This window comes from Oreochromis niloticus, linkage group LG5 (genome assembly GCF_001858045.2).
Source record: "Oreochromis niloticus isolate F11D_XX linkage group LG5, O_niloticus_UMD_NMBU, whole genome shotgun sequence".
NCBI classification, from domain to species: Eukaryota; Metazoa; Chordata; class Actinopteri; order Cichliformes; family Cichlidae; genus Oreochromis; species Oreochromis niloticus.
In genome coordinates this window covers 6,986,888-7,003,627 of record NC_031970.2, presented here as the reverse complement: position 1 = coordinate 7,003,627, position 16,740 = coordinate 6,986,888, and the positions used below count along the sequence as shown (strand labels likewise).

Here is a 16,740-nt window from a genome sequence, read left to right as displayed (position 1 = left end):
TCACCAATATTATCACCAAACTAAATTCATCATTTAGGATTAAAGCTGAAACTGTGAGGAGTTGTGCTGCCATTTTGCTTCTATCCACAGTCAGGCTCTGACCACAAATGTACAGCTGTCAAAAACTTTCACCTATAATTAACAGTCAGTGCTGTCTGTAAAAGCAAATGAGAGATAAAAAGATTTCACCTCACAGACTGTGCTGGGGAGAGGTAAATCCCCCTTGCACCATACTTTTAGTTTCATGTATCTAAGTCAATTTCTTTTGGTTATGTAAAATCAAAACATAATTTCAACCACCGAAGCATTCGCAGGCAGCTTTAGTGAAGCACCACAGTTTATTGAAGGTGGTGCTTTTTTGGAAGCGTTTTTCAAATTAATATTTGACATTCTGCAGACATTTAATTGCTTCCTGTAGTTCTGTGAGTGACAAATGAAACAGCCATCAAGCTCTTAAGTCATCAAAGGACTTTTTATTCCTTTTGTGGTGACTTGGAAACATTAATTATGAACATCTGAAATAAAGAATGTCTTTATTTCTTTCTGCATCTTACTTGCGACAGGCAACATTTCTACCTGCAGTACATAAGCTTAAATGTGCACACCATCACTTTAGAAAAGCTAATCTCATGCAGCATAATCAAGTATACTTTATCACAGATTCTCTGAGAGCAATTTCCATCTGCACAAAAGATGTATCTTGAATTTTAGATAAGTGAAAAGAGGAGAGGATCTACAGATTTATACCATCTTGTAAAGTTACATAAGCCACTCTAGGCTCATGACATACTTAAATAAGCAAGGTTATGTAACGGCTCTATAACTGCACTTTACCATTGAATAGCAAAGCAAATTAAGTAGGTGCACAGGAATTTACAAGTGAAGCAAAACATTGTACCAGATTCCTGCTTTTGTTCTCCGTGTGCATTAAGCTGTGTTTTCACATAAAAAAATAAAGGTACAGCTGTAAAGTATTTCCCCCACTGCTGATGACTCACAGGAAGTTAAAGGGAAAAGTGAAAAATAAGTCAAAGCTGCACAAACACAGCACGCACATGCACAGGCACACGTGCACACAGTGTTTCTGTTAAGTTTATGCGAGACGCAGACAGATTGGCTGTGTGTTGTACCCATCTATTAAAGGAGAAAGGGGTGTGGTTTTAAGAGCTGGAAGAACTTATTTATCACTATAGCGTGTAACCGTGCCCACTTACAAATTCAGAATAGTGGCTGTTTTGAGTAAAGCCTTTCACCGAGTCATTAATATTTGACAGAAAACATGGCTTTTTTATCAGACTAACATTTTTACCATTTCTTTTCTCTGCACTGATGTGAACCTTGTGTCACGGTGCATTACAGGGTTTTGCTTTTATCTTGCTTGGCTATGTATCCAGCTCCTTCCCTCTTAGATCATGAATTGATAGTTTTTCCTTCTGTTAAAGGCAACAAATGTTGCCATCCTCCTCAGTCATAAACGCCTCCTCTGCCATTTTCCAATACACCTTAATTATTCCAAACAACTGTTTAATTACTGTGAGTTAATCATTGCAGCATGTAATAATTTGTATATCGCGCTTCAAATATGACAAACATGGCAGTTACATTGAAGACAGATGCAGCCGTGTGAATAACATTCCAAGGTCATGTTTTCTAATAACTCATCTGACAACTCATTTCTATTTGGATTAATACACTACATGCTATACACACTCCACTAATACACTAAACCTATGCGCTATAATGTAAACTGTATTAGAGCACCAAATTTTGTCAACAAGACAAACAAAACAAATTGCATTCACCTGTGTCAGATTTACAAAGATCAGAGGGTTTCTTCCCATTTCTAATGTGTGACATAGGTTCTAGCTTGAAATAACAATAAAATAAACGCACCACCTTTGGCTGTGCATGCAATCTATGGATATTATTATGTGCAATAAAATGAAAGGTTTAGAAAAATTGAAACATACCGTTCCTGTAACTAACTGGGAAAATTGATCAGACATATTTAAATGAAAAGAGGTGTAGGATCTATTCTGCATAAAATCACATAACTGTAATCCTATAAGCTGTGTCAATATATACATATATGGATACATCTTCATCACAGGTTTATTCCAAAAACTATGTATCTATACAGTACCAAAGTACAATATCTATAATAGTATTATCATTTATAATGTGTACATGTTGTCTTGACGCATGCTCAGGCATACAAGCAAGGAAATCCTAGACTCTGTTTATCTGTATGGAACATTTTCAGTGGGAGAAACATTGTATCACTCATCACAAAGAGTTCTAGAGTTTTTTCCTATTGAAAATATCTGGATGTTTTCAGTTTGAGAAAAGTCCGGGGAGAAACTTCTACAACTTGCACTCCTGGTGCACTTTATGTAATGTTTCTCCCACTGAAAACATTATACACAAATAAACAGAATCAACTTTCTGGGATGTGATTTAAGATTCTTTACCTTACACTGAAAGAGATTGTAGGACTCTGACTGTAGCTGTTGTCTTTTATGTTATGCGTTTCCCTATATTTCATAGTTCCCAAAGAAGTGACCGGCACAAAACAGGAAATGATAGCCACAGTTATAATTATGGCCACAAAGGCTGCATAGGGAAGAAGTCGGGGTGGTGTGATCGTTGAGAAAACATTGTACTTTAATGCAGGAGAGTTAAAATGTCCAAATTCACTTAGTGAAAAGATTCAAATGAAACAGACATTTTTTGCTCCTGGAAGAACAAATGCTATATTTATACCTTTTGCAAGATTTGAGATCTGTATCATTCAAAGTCTGATGTCATCAAGTCTTCGGATGAACCGAGGTATAAATTTTACATGAATAGATACATTTGTTTTTATCTATAAAACCACATAATTCACTTACCTGAGCACAAACAATATGATATGATATGATGATAATGACAAAGGACTGGGAATTAAGGGAATTATATAACAATTGTATCTGTTTACTTCCCATTCACTAAAAAGTTTAGATTATAAGGAAAATACTTGAAACACAGACTTGGAAACTGAAATTGGAAGTCTCCATTATAAGCTCATTGCAAACGAGCTTGTGCCACCAGTGAATACACAGGTTAGAATAGCACACTTTAACTGATGAATGTGAACATAAGTCCTGCAAAGTTAAACTGTTATTATAAAGATAAACCAGACATATGCTTTAAATACACAGAGGCTAAAGAAATGCTTCCTCACTGTGTTTGGCTGCCTAGAAGACATGTAAGGACATTATTTCAAAAGAAATGTGGTTATTTCAATAGACCTTAAACCAACTTCTGGTTGGTTTGCTTCCAGAAAATGGCAATTATAACAATAACTGTTGCAATGTTAGAATAGAATAGCGTTTTATTGTTATTATTCATGTACGACAAAATTGCAGGTGCTCTGCACCAACTGTGCATGGAATAAAAATATAAATAGTAGGACGGCTGGAATAAATAACAGACAAGAGGAGTATATACAAAACAGGAAAAGGGCACATAATAGAAAGGCACACATTAGAGGACACAGGGCTTGTTATAGTCTTGTTGTTGAAATAAGACAAAGATGTTTGTTGCAAGTATGTAAACATTTAGTATTTTGTCTTTGTTGAAAGAATAAACACAGATATGTTTAAAATGCCTTCAGCTTTAATTGCAGTAATATTTAGCTGAGAATACAGGTCTGTACCTACACATCCTATTTTAACACTTTCTACACCAGAGTATTGTTTTAAACTTTACAAGAGGCTCATGAATCAGTAATACTTCAAGATCTCCCAGAATGACATACAGTACATGTTCATTGTTGTTGCTCAGTAGTGAACTGGACGTCTGTAAGAATTACTGGATACAAGCGGTATAACATGCTGAATTCTAACTCATTACAATTTATTAATAGATTTGTCCAAAATGTAACTGAACATAGTAAATATTGCTAAGTTGGAGATCATTTATGGTAACCATGGAGATAAGTATAAGCAAATCCTGTATGATTTCCTCTCAAACTTGTCTTTATTCTTTATTCTACTTAAACAGTTGTCAAATAAGGAAACATCCTAAATGTATATCAAATAAATAAATATAACAATAACACATTGAAGAATAAATATTTATTGGCACTGAGCTCCTAGCCACCTAGAAAATGTTTTGGCAAACCTTGTTAAAAGTCATCTTTTAAACTGACAGAGCAACCAGCAGCAACCAGAAGCCCCTTTTTACCACATCTAAAGTGTTACTAATGGTTGTGGTATGATTCTCTGTACACTCTGTTTCAGCTCTGATACTTTTTCCACAAGTCCAGTGTTTTGTTTATGTCTGTACCCGCTCACATTTGTGGCACTGTAGTTTATGACGAGGTGTGAGAGCATTTTTTACTTAGTTCATCTGGCATTTCAAATTGCGCACCGAGAAGAAAGCTTCCTCGGATTTCACTGACATATCCAAACAAAGGAACTTCAAATGTGTGAAATGGATCGCACAGGATAAGTAAGTCAAGTCAGTTGCACTTTAATTATGAAAGACTTTTTTCATTACGTATTGTTAAATAACACACGTAACACACATTTATTAATCAGATAGCTAAGCTTGTATTACTATACAATAATAAACCTTTTCTCTCATCTATAAGACAAAAATATATACTGATTACAGCAAATTAAAGTGTAATGCTCATATCTAGTCTGCAACAGGCTCACTGTAACTATGCTTTCAGCCTTTTATTTCCTTCTATAAAGCGCACAGGTGCAACTTAATTCAATTGGAAGATGTTGCTCTGGTTATACACAAATAATACACTTCCATGTTACCAGCAAAGTCGTTGTCATGGAGATGATGAGGCTTATATAAGCTCAAATGTATTTTTGTTCAATACAAGTGTATTGTCTTTACTGTGCTCATTTCATTATGATTTGTTTATACCCTCACATATAATGGCAAATTGATTCAACAGTCTCTGTCTTTTCCAGCCAGGCACAGCAATGCAAAGAGATACACTTAAAAATGAATGTTTTTTTTTCTCTCTTTTTTGTTGTTGTTGTTGTTGTTGTTTTTTTTCCGGATGGCTAGTAAGGCATAAGGGATCTGCTCTCAGTCAAAGCCATTTTATTCCATCTGCAAAAGTTGATAACTGGCATTTTGTATTTTCCCTCAGTATCACTTTTATCTGCATCACTGTCACAAGCAGAGCTACAGCTTTGATATTAAAATCACAGACGTCTGGTTTTGTGAAAAAAACAATGAATGATTATAGTTCTTACCTTTCAGCCAACTATGCAACAGTGATGGAAAAAGATCTTCCAGTGGGAGGGGTGTCATTCACCCCACCTTTAACCTCGTGGCTGTGTCTAGATCCAGCACCTACCAGCTTTCAGCAGAGGATTAAACAGCTAATGACAGAGAAGTGCTGTGATTGACAAGTTAAGGTTTCCTTCCTCGTCAGAAGGGCCTTTGTGTCTGTCTCTTGCCCATTTCTTCCCAGAACTCACATTTCACATTCCACCGTGACTTGAACAATTTCTAAATTTCTTCATTGTGAAATAGCTACAAGTGAACTTGGAGCCACTCTATTCACACCGTACCTTTAAACTGAATAATGAATAAGTCTTATTTAAAGTTCTTACACTGCTGTTTGTCTGCCTTGACCAGGTTTTCTCACATTGCATGTCCACTGTTCATCAGTGCAGCAAACATCTACAGTCTGCTGCAGTCATCGTCTCAGATGAGGGAATTTTCAGCATCAGTGAAACATGTGGGAGTACGTAGTTACTGTATATTTATATTAAGCCTTTGACTGTATTTGAATTGAAAGAAGGGCTGTTGGTGGTGGGTATCACCGCTTGTAAAAACTAAAACAACTTCAAACAAAAGATTTTGAATAACCCTGTTTAGATATGATTTTTTCTGGAGAGCCCCTAGTACATTCAAAGCTAGCACTCCTGGTTCACTGGCATACATGTACTGCTGTACGGACATTCTAAACATTTTGACAGCTAAGAAAAAACACAATGCAGGATGTGAAGGCAGGTCAAAAAATGAAGTGATCCTCCTACTAATGTTCCTGTCATATGTTCTAAAATGTATGGCGTGTAAGTTAGCGCTACATCAGTAGAAACTGACAGAGAATAATAGCATGAAGAGCAAAGCTGGAAGGACTTGTCTGTCTGTCTCTCTCAGTCATCTGGACCAACCTGTCCACAATCACAGCCTCTTAGAAGATTTGCTACTGGTTGGGGAATTTGTAGCCGAGCGATGCGTCAGGGGTTGTCATATAAAATGTAAGTGCTTTCCCCCTGAGTAATTTAATCACAGACTTTTATGGAGGCATCAGGCAGCACATTGAAAGACAGAGTGAAAGATCTGTAATTGGCATTCTTTCATTCAAAGTAATATATGGAATATGTGGTATAATTACGGCACCGGTAATGGTCTGAGGATGACTGAAATGCTAACGCATAGCGATTGGTTTAATGTGTGTTCATCAGGGGGAATTTGCACCATATTGACTTGTGACTTTTCCTTGGTGGTATTTCATTTGGACTAGTCAGACATTATGGTGTGGCTTTCATAAGCGCCCATCTACTCATCTCAGACTTTGGAACGGTGAAAAACTTTGGCTTCTTAATAAGTGAAACTTAGCAGAAATCTGAGTGAAAAATAATGTGAAAAAATGAGTAAGATGTGTGGGTGATGTCTGAAATTAACTCGACCATCAGCATAAAGCTCCTGAATAATCTGAAAACCCACTTATGCGACCATGCTATTTGAATAGATACTTTCATTTCACCGTCTGCTTGACATGAAATTTGATGACACCTTTTTTTGTGGCAAAGTTTACGGCCAATATTTAAATTTGAGCATTTAAATGAACATAGTACAAGGCAACTGGCTGGTATATATTTTATTTATTTACTTATTGGTAGTTTAGGCAAGCCTCATATTTAAAAATAAAATACATTTTATGTTTTCTCTGATAGCTTACATTAGACATACATTTACAAAGTTATTCATATCTATACAAATATATTTTTTTCATGTTAAACTTTTCTGTTTTCTTCTTTTTAAAACTTAGATTACTTAAGATAAGATAAAGCGCTTACCTAATTTTTTTTCTTAGTTAATTACAATAAACGAAATGTTACGGAACTTTATGTGTGTGGGATTACCTTCACTACGCCACAGTAATGCCTTGTTTATGATAAACTGTAGATGAAACACTAACACATTTGTGGCGACACAAAAATAATTATTTACTGGAAACCAGGCGGTTCCTGGATGGCTTAGGAGTTAACACACTGCATGGTACATGTTTACGGTACTTTGGGCCTTTCCATTCACATCAGCCCTCTCATTTCTCTGTTTCTAAGATAAACCAATCAGGTGGATCTGCTGCGCCACACAACCTCAGTACCGCACATGTGTGTGTGTGTGTGGGTGTGAGTGCGAGTGGCAATATAAAGCAAGTTAGCAATGGTTTATAGATATAAGAACATTTCCATAAAAAATGTTTTATTTGTGTCATGTAACGTCATCTTAATGAGCTCCAGAACCGTCTTGCAAATATACAAGTAAGAGGAATGCATTTTGCCTCATAATTAGCAGTGTAATGTAACCTGAGGATGGTGTCACCCAAACATTCAGAAACATTAGGTGCAGTCACACTTTCCATCATCTCATTTATCAAGAAACAATACTGAAATAAGATCCAGGTTGCGGGAGACAAAACATGAATGAGACATGAGGGGAGACAGGCACAGAGAGAGTGCTGGAAACAGAAGAGGACAATGTTCCACAATCCTCAGATAAACTCAGTGTGACAAGATGGTTACTTTCTCCCTCTGCTGTGACAGTTAATTTTGGACTAGGAAAAATGTCAAAAATGTTTAGCTGCGCTTGAGCGGAGTTAATTACAGAGCCCAAGGCAACTCAAACTAGGGCTGCTAATGGCCCTGACTTACAGATAAAGCTCCATTAAACAAGACTGTTTTTTTAGCCACTGATCTAATTTACTTAAAATCAAACATTTTGGCAGCAGCAATTAGATTGTCACTGTTTAGGTTAGAATTTTTAAGCTGCCATTAATCTGATTAATGCTTCATCTTGTTTGTAATCATTAAAAAAACACACACAAAAAAACCTTTATCCTCTGGAAGTAGAGCATTGTGTACAATGTTATGTGACAGATGCATGAGAAACGAAACTACGTACGTGCAAAGATATATTCAATGCTAGTTTGACATTCATGCTCTAAACTGTCACCACTTGACATTTAGACCCTCTGACCACCTATTAAACAGTCGCTCTCTTGTTTCTGCCTTTCTCTCTATCTCTTTGTTTCTTTCCTTCCTTTGAGGTCAGCGAACCACAGTGTTAGTGTTTTCAAGCCGCTCTTACATATCTTTGTGGTTGCATCACTTCCTTCTCACAGGTCCCTTCGGCACTGCTGCACTGACACGTGAAAGTCTATGAAACAGCAATCAAGACATCGGTAGCACAGAGGCCAGAGCCAAGTGAACCCAGTCCCAGAGATCGGGACCCAGAGATGGCCCGTGAAATGAGTTGGAGTTGGAAAACCACCAGAGGGATATTCCACGCTCTACTGCCAATTTCACTATCATAATCAGCCTCAGCTTATAGAGTGATATTATAAGCCTGGCTATTTTCGCTGACACTTTTGCTCCTTTTTTCTTTTTCTTTTTTTTGGCACAGATGATAAGGAAGATGATACGAATTATGCAGTGACTGAACTGTAGATTCTGCAATAAAGAAAAAATAAAGAATGAAGCTGTTGATTCAGACTCACAAATATCTGCTACGAACTTGATGCCTGGGTAATGATTGATGGTGAAGAACTTCATTACATAAGCATACGTGTCTCAAGTAAAAGACTGACAAAGTAAGCTGTCATCAAACCATCAGCTGAGTCCTACTGAAGTTTTAAAGGGCGCCCATTAACCAAGGCCAAATTGAATCCAGATGTTGTCAAGAAGGTTATCGCTCTAAAATAAATGTTGTCTCAGCATGTTGATATGCTTCTTATACTCCTATAAAATATAAATATGCAACCACAACAAAGCCACTCAAGTTAATGAACCAACAGAAGTTAATAGATGTGGTTGCTTTGTTAAAACCTCCATGTTTTCTGTCTCACTGGCCATATGTCCAAAAGTGAATCGAAAGCTTTAAAGAAGGTGACAGGCTTTTAGATTTCTGCAACAGTCTTTTTTTTTTTAAGTGGGGCTTATTGTAAACCAAATCTGCATGTAAATGAATAAATCATAGCAGGTAAAGTACAGCTTATGATTTCTCACTTTGTTTTTATTGCTGTAGGATGAACTGTAGGATGAACTGTAGGATGAACTGATTTCTCAGAATTACCCGAAGCCATGCGGCTGACATATCAGAAAAACCCAAAACATCATCATGCAGTCCCTTTTATCGCAGGATCTGATTTATGTACACCACTACAGTAGCTAGTCACATGACACGTGGATAAGTGACCTGATTTTTTGAGTATACCCAAAAAGTAATGGTGAACTTACAGAAATAATGAGATTCTTGAATCCACATCAGAATAAAGCACCCATTAACCTGAGGAGACAAAGTAAGTAGTAACTAATTAGATTTTGGTTGGTGCTAATTGCGTCTTATATTGGGCAGAAGGAGATTTATGGATATTAAGGAGATCAACCTGATGAGTTTTGTTCTGATTTAACAGCGACTCCTTATTAAATTGTTCCCAAGTAATTTATCATGATTTATTATTTACTAGATATCTTTCCCCAACATTTGGTTTGTTAATTCTTTTTCTTTAATTCCTGAGGATTTTGCGTACTTTCTATGAATACTTTGTCTTTGTTCTAGATGCAAATAGCAAATAGGCATACGCCATCAATAGCTTTGATTTCATTCAACTGACCTTTCAAAATGTAGGTCACTATGTTTATACCCTGTTGGGAGACCACTGTAAGCAATTCTGCAAAAGAAGACATTGAACTCGATGTGATGGTGTGTAATGTGTTATTTTTGTGACTGTTATTGAGTTTCTTAATATGTATTTAATTTTCATACGCCACATGTTTCAATACACATCTGGATGTATTTAAATGAATGTATAACTGTTTCTAGAATGTTTATTTTTATCTGTTGTACTTTTAATTGTATGCTTTTTTATGGAAATGTTTTGCTGTTTAAAGAAATTTCAGATTTTAGATAATATACTGCACCCTTTCTTCCCTCTTTATTAACCAATTTGGTACCATTGGAGGTACTGTGAAGAACCATTTATATATTTATATACTGGACTCTTTGCAACCTAAGTACCAACCCCATGATTCTTTAGCCTGTAGAAGCATCTTTAGCTATGATAACTTTAAGTAATTATGTTTTGTATGACTTTACCTGTCCCATTTCATTGTCAAAGATTTTAGTCCATTCTGCTACACTGCATTACTTCGGTTCATTGACGTTTGCAATCATTCATTTACACACAGCTTTCTAAAGGTCCCCCCACAGCATTTCAGTTTGGTTAGGGTCTGAACTTTGTTTCATTGCAACACCTTGATTCTTTTCTTTTTCAGCCATTCTGTTGTGGCTGTGCTCATTGTTGCACAAAACAATTTCAGCTAAACTTTAGCCTGATGGCCTGACATCTGACTATAGAATACTTTGGTATACAGAGAAGTTTATGGTCAACTCACTGCAATGTGGCTGCAAAAGGAACCAAAATCAACCTCCCTCCACCACTGTGTTGCTGTGAGGTGTTTTTTTCTGATGTGCTGGATTTGTTTTTTGTCAAACGGGGCACTGTGAATTATCTCCAAACATCTCAGCTGTGGTCCCTTCTGTCCAAAGGACATTGTTCCAGATGTGTTGTAGTTTGTTCAGATTTAGCGTTGCAGACTGCAATGCTGCCATGTTTATTTTTAAGCGAAGAGGTTTTCTCCTGGCAGTCCTTGCAAACAATCCATACCCGTTTAGTCTTTTTTCTAACTTTCTAACTTTGACCTTTAGCATGCTAACTGAGGCCTGTGGAGTGCGAGATGTAGCCCTTAGATGTTTTGCGATTTCTTTGAGCATTGCATGGCCCGAATTTAGGGTGCATTTGATGGGATGTCCACTCCCAGGAAGACTGTGCTAATACACTCCTGAATACTCCTGACAACAAAGTGTCAAAACATTTGCTTTTATAGAGGCGCTCACACTATACTGATGATCATTTAATCCAGTGTTTTCAATTAGCAGCATCTGGCTGCTACTTACTCTTTTAATTCCTGTGGAAGCAGTAAGTGTGTACTTAGTTTTTTACAAGAATTGCATTCAACCCTGTGAAAACTTTATTTTTCACATCACTAAAATTCTCTCAGACACTTTTTTGAAGTGTTTTTTTTTTTCTACAGCTTCACTGTGAAGAACCACTTTCAGTTCCAGTTTGCACATTTGTTATGTATACAAAATGTCAGTCAGTTTGGCAGTGGTACTAGGTTCCAGATTTGAGTTTGGAGTTTTGGTGTTAGGTTGACACATTTGGAAGTTGTATCTTTAGTAGCATTATTCCAAAATTTCTCTCACTATGACAGTATCTGCTGCACCATACACAGATCTTTTTTTTTTCCCAACTTCAGTCATGTGAACTTCCTTTATAAAAACTTTTAGGCTTTTACAAAGGTGAAAACATCCCGTAACATTTTACTGCAAAAAAATATTGTCAAAGTACCTCATAATAAAAGTAAATCTCTAAAATCTTCTAAAGGTTAGTCAGTTCTGAAATTCCTAACACAGAAAAGGGTTTTGTTATTGGTTTTAAGTGAACAGCATTATGCATTTAGAAAGAATATCTGCGCTAGATCACCACTTGTCTGTTATATTGAATACTACAGTAGGAGACCTTTGAAAAATCTGCGTATACATAAATAAGCTTCTGTGTTCTTTAATGCGTCTGTGTGTTAAGAATGTCCTTTCGTAATATAAATCTTCAACATATTGCATAGATCTCTCAGCCACAGCCAGTGGTCTTCATTCACTTTCAAACACATCTGCCTTTGGTATGAATATGGCTGTCAGTCCCATGAAGACCATCACAATAGAACACACTCATTATTATTGTACTGCATTGTGCTTCAGCATCAAGCGAATACCACCCTTGACTAATTTTCTGTTTGTATCAAGAAACAAAAGCTCTTCGAATCTCCCCATGGGCTCTGGAGTGGCTTTACTGCACATCAAACTATGCTAATTACCTTTTGCATGATTAATTGGACCAATTAGAATTAGTAGAGGAAGAAAATGATTCTTGGCAAGGTGCGAAACATTAATTAGTCATAAAAAACGTTTATTAGTGTTCAAATTTAATCTAGCAGAACACAATGGGATTAGGAGAAAAAGACAGTTAATAAGTAGCGTGTTCAATCACTCTTAGCTGCAGATGAAATAATGAATGTCACCGCTTACGCTGCGCTCGCTCAAACATGCACACACAGACAACCTCCGTCTCTTACCAAAGCTATTGTACTGTTGGAAAACACCCATCTTCATCCGTCATACAAAGTGGCAGTTGTAACACAAACATTCCCACTCTGATTGATGAGTCAAGACCATACAAGCGACTTATACACAGTAATCCTGTATAAGATTTATGGCCTGAAGATGATGCATTAGAAAAAAAAAGAAAAAAGAAAAGAAATTTGCAATAAAAGAATCAACAACAGTACCAACAGTTGCAGCACCAGCAACTAATGGCAATTTAGCTGTGGCAGCATTTATAATGGTATATGGCATATGTAATAACAGCATTGCGTGACAGTACTTCACATTCTATGTGAACCATGGGAAATGACAGCTGCAGGGCAGTTGTTTATGCTGATGAGAAAACAAGCAGGTACGTTATGGGCAGTGAGGAGCGTGTGGGTGTTTCCTCACATTTTGCACACTGATGCAATAAAATAACACAGAGTGGCTTCACATCGAGCAACACCTTGGCCTGTAAAAAAATCTGCAGGCACGCATGTATAAATAGTTGTTCAGGGCTGATCATAGCACCATATCACTCTGTTGCAGATCAAGGTTTGTGATTATATTTTCGACATAGCTCAAAAAATGCTTTTTAATCTTGTGTATGTTTTTCTTTCTAACACCCCTCCCCCCAATTCTTTTTCTCGCTCTGATTTAAGAGTTACAAGCTCGTTGCTTTCTTCCAGGGGAAACACCCCAATAAGTAAGCCCAATGAAAAACTGAAAGTTAGAGGCGAATTGTGAAACTTTGAAAAATCACACTTCAGTAAACACGGTATAACAGTTTCAGTATTGTGGATGTTTGGTGGCTTAAACCCAAATATATCAACAAGTTTTTTTTTTGCCACTTTTCTACTATATGGCAGATGAAATATTTTCCCACACTGACAGGTTTTGATGATATTTGGCTTGCAGATTTTGTAACGGAAAACCTGTGTGTGCAATGCTATATGTTTAAACATATTGCATCTGCAAAGGTTTTGCAATTTACAGTAAATCTATACCTTGAAGCTTCCCTTCCACAAGAGCGCAGAAAGAGCTGACATCTACTAATTTTGAGTGTGAAGCAATTTGCCTCATCAAGCTCATTCAAAGATGAAAATTGTAATGCTGTTTAAAGTTCACTCAAATTTTCAGATAAAGTGAAAAACACAATTATTAGCATATCAGCACAGCTTCAATCCAGAGCAAGAGGGTGAACATTCTTCAGACATCCTGAAGCTGTCATGAAGGTGCCTTTCTGTTCATATTTTATTACGTTATGCTGTACTTTTATATCAATACACATCCAGGCATTAATTACTATTCAAAGCAAAGATTATTGTGTGTTTTAATATGCATCTGTTGGTTTTTACTGATGCTTAGCATAATGAAGTTAATATTCTGTTCGATCATCATTGACGAGGGAGCGGTCTTATATGTTTCCGTTATTTATTTCCGTTGTAGTACTGTATGAGGTTGTTGCAGCTAATGCAAGCTGGAGCCCATCCCAGCTGACGTTGGCAGGGGAACACCCTGAACAGGTCAACTCTCTGTCATTTGGTCTTGCCTTTCTTCAGTTAATGTTATAGAACCATAAAATATGTTTAGTGCACGTACAGTTTATTCTCTGAATGGACAAAGCAGATAGTGCTCCTTACATTCCTGACTCATTTGTGCAAATTTATGGGGGGGGGGGTTCTAAATCACTTTGTAAAAAAATAAACACTGGCATATGTGGACAACCATCTAATTGGGAGCTTTCAGCAAATTTTATCTAGATGATCAAAATCATATTCAAACCAAGTATTGATTGTGCAGAAATCTGATTTAAAATCTCCTCCTTTCTCTGTATTTTATGACTTATATGAAAGTCTTTTGAGCACAAGTGATGTAGAAGAGCAATAATGTCCAGCACTAATTTAATACCTTATTACCATAAGCCTGGTGCAATGCATGCATAATAAATTGTTGTATCTTTTACGCAGCTCAGGCATATGGTTGGGAGACCGGATTCTCTTCAAACTGCACCAAATTTGCATGATAGGATGTGAGAGTTGGATGGATTTGGGGATTATATGAAACACAGCTTCCATTTCCAGTTCATTGTACTAAGGAGAGGTATCACATTTACACAGATGGCAAAGAATTCAGAAATGCACAGCTTCTGTGAACCACAAAGTGTGCACAGGAGAAGAAAAAAACTTCAAACACAGAATCTATGGATTTTTTTTTTCTTGAACAGGAATATGTTCTCTATCATTTGTATTTTTTAATGGGCTGCAACTTTATGAAGCTCAATTGGATCTGATCAGTTTTGTCAGCAGTCGTGACCAGAGATTACGTTATATTGGAGGTTCTAGAGACCATTCTAGGACAATTGCAATGTTCATTATGATCAGGGCTTTCTAGGGGTTTGTCCAGACATAAAATTAAACTGGCAATACACTGACAGTTCTCATTCATATACTTGCACTACTGGCTAAGAAGAGACATCTTAGTTAAAAAAACAAACACAAAAAACCATCTTAAGATGGTAAACATCTTAAGAAAGAACGCTTTTCATTGTGGTCTGCACATGTCAATTGCCACCAAGCAGGAGAAGAAAAAAACAAAACACAATAAGTTCACACACACTTCACAAAGATTTTATCGCTGAACTTAAAGAGCATGATCTTTACTGTGCCCCAGATTTTAATTTCAAGTAAAAAAGACTCCCACAAATATGAAAGGCAACCACTCTCCCTCCTGCTGTCTTTCTGAATCTGGTTGTTCCTGACGCCCGATTTACGCTTTGACCACAAATACCAGTGGCCAGGTAATGCTGATTTGTAGTGACGTCAGGAACAGGGGAATAGCCGTGTTAATCAGCAGTCTTTTTTCCCGTGACACTAACTTGTCTTATTTTGCTCTAAAGGTCAGGCACACAGTAGTGGAACTAGCTGTGGTTCAGTTTGGTATTTTGTTTTCCGGCAGTATTGTAATGCTTTTTTTCTCATGTCCGCTGGGCTGGAAATGGAGTGTCAGGGAAGATTGAGTTTTAATGTAACCATAGCGACTTAACTTAAGCTCATATAGCTCTAGATATAATTTGAAAATATTATTAGCGATCCAATAATTCCTGTCTTCCTTCTTCTTTGTTTCTAGAATAGAGGAGTTATTGCAGCCCACAGACAATGTCACATTAATTGGCACTTTAATAAAGGTCAGCCCAGTATAATACAACAATGTAATGATAGCTTGAATCCAAAGTTCATTTCACATTTTGGACTGTTAGCCTTAAAATTTTTATTTTACAGAGCAGGGTCAAAACAGCAAAAGTAATAGCATCACTTTAAGACATCTCTTTAAAAAATTTATGTGAATTATTTGACTCAGTTCAAGCGCACATTTTATTCCATGTCCTGCACTTGAGTTTAGTCTTCAGATTTGGTAAAGTGCTGTCTTGTGATTTGGGATGATGTACTGCTGAACTAATAAATTTGGCAAACGGATCAAAAATCCCAACAAAGACAAGTTAAAGTTCAGAAATATATATACAGAACCGGACCAAACGGTCACGCTTGTTAAACAGAGGTAGTTAGTTAATGACATTAGTAAATTTGGATTATTCAAAGCTTTTTTTTCTTTTTGGATTGGGGGATGGTGAGGGGAGGGTTCGTATCAGTTTCCATATTGCTGTTTCATTTCAGTTCCCTTCTACTTGCCACGTGCAACCGGGCAGTACACATCTCTCTTAAATTTACTGTCACTACTGCCCACACACATCCACCAAAATCACAGAATTCCAAAGTTTGCATAAGCTTTGTACAAAAAATGGTGTAGAACCCCTGAAAACTAAAGAACTGTGGCTGTTTTTAAATCACATCAAGCAAATCTGAATATTAAAACCACATTTCTATATTCATGGGCTGATTTTCTCTTCCTTCCTTTTACCACTGAGACTGAACATGCAAGTATTGTTGTGTGCACCAGCTGAGAGTGCCTCTTTCTCTATCTGTGTCACTTTGTTTCATGTTTTATAATTGTATACTGCAAGGTCAATCTAAAGCACAAAGCTCTCTAAAATTAGCTTGTTTGTGAGTCATCTTTGAAACCATCCCATAAAGGTTGCATGGTTCTCAAAGGATGTAGCTGCAATCAAGGCCTGTTGGCTATGGTGGAGGACTTAAACCACAGAGACCCAAGTGCTGTCTTGTTCTTTCACATGCTTTCAGTCAAACCTCACCAGGTTGTGTGAATGGAATA

The 16,740-nt window shown here is 36.8% G+C and overlaps 1 protein-coding gene and 1 long non-coding RNA gene across 2 annotated transcripts in view; one reads left to right on the top strand and one right to left on the bottom strand.

Moving 5' to 3' along the window:
• tox2 (TOX high mobility group box family member 2) overlaps positions 1-5,398 on the bottom strand; it is a 103,976-nt gene extending 98,578 nt beyond the window's left edge. Inside the window, exon 1 of the mRNA XM_013264642.3 lies at positions 5,265-5,398. The gene's annotated coding sequence lies outside the window, so the exon portion shown is untranslated. The remainder of the gene's footprint in view (positions 1-5,264) is intronic.
• Positions 5,399-5,784: 386 nt separating this feature from the next.
• LOC112846872 (uncharacterized) lies at positions 5,785-8,795 on the top strand. Its single transcript, XR_003220058.1, has 2 exons — positions 5,785-6,281; positions 8,432-8,795. It is a non-coding gene; the product is annotated as an uncharacterized LOC112846872 (long non-coding RNA).
• Positions 8,796-16,740: the final 7,945 nt, after the last annotated feature.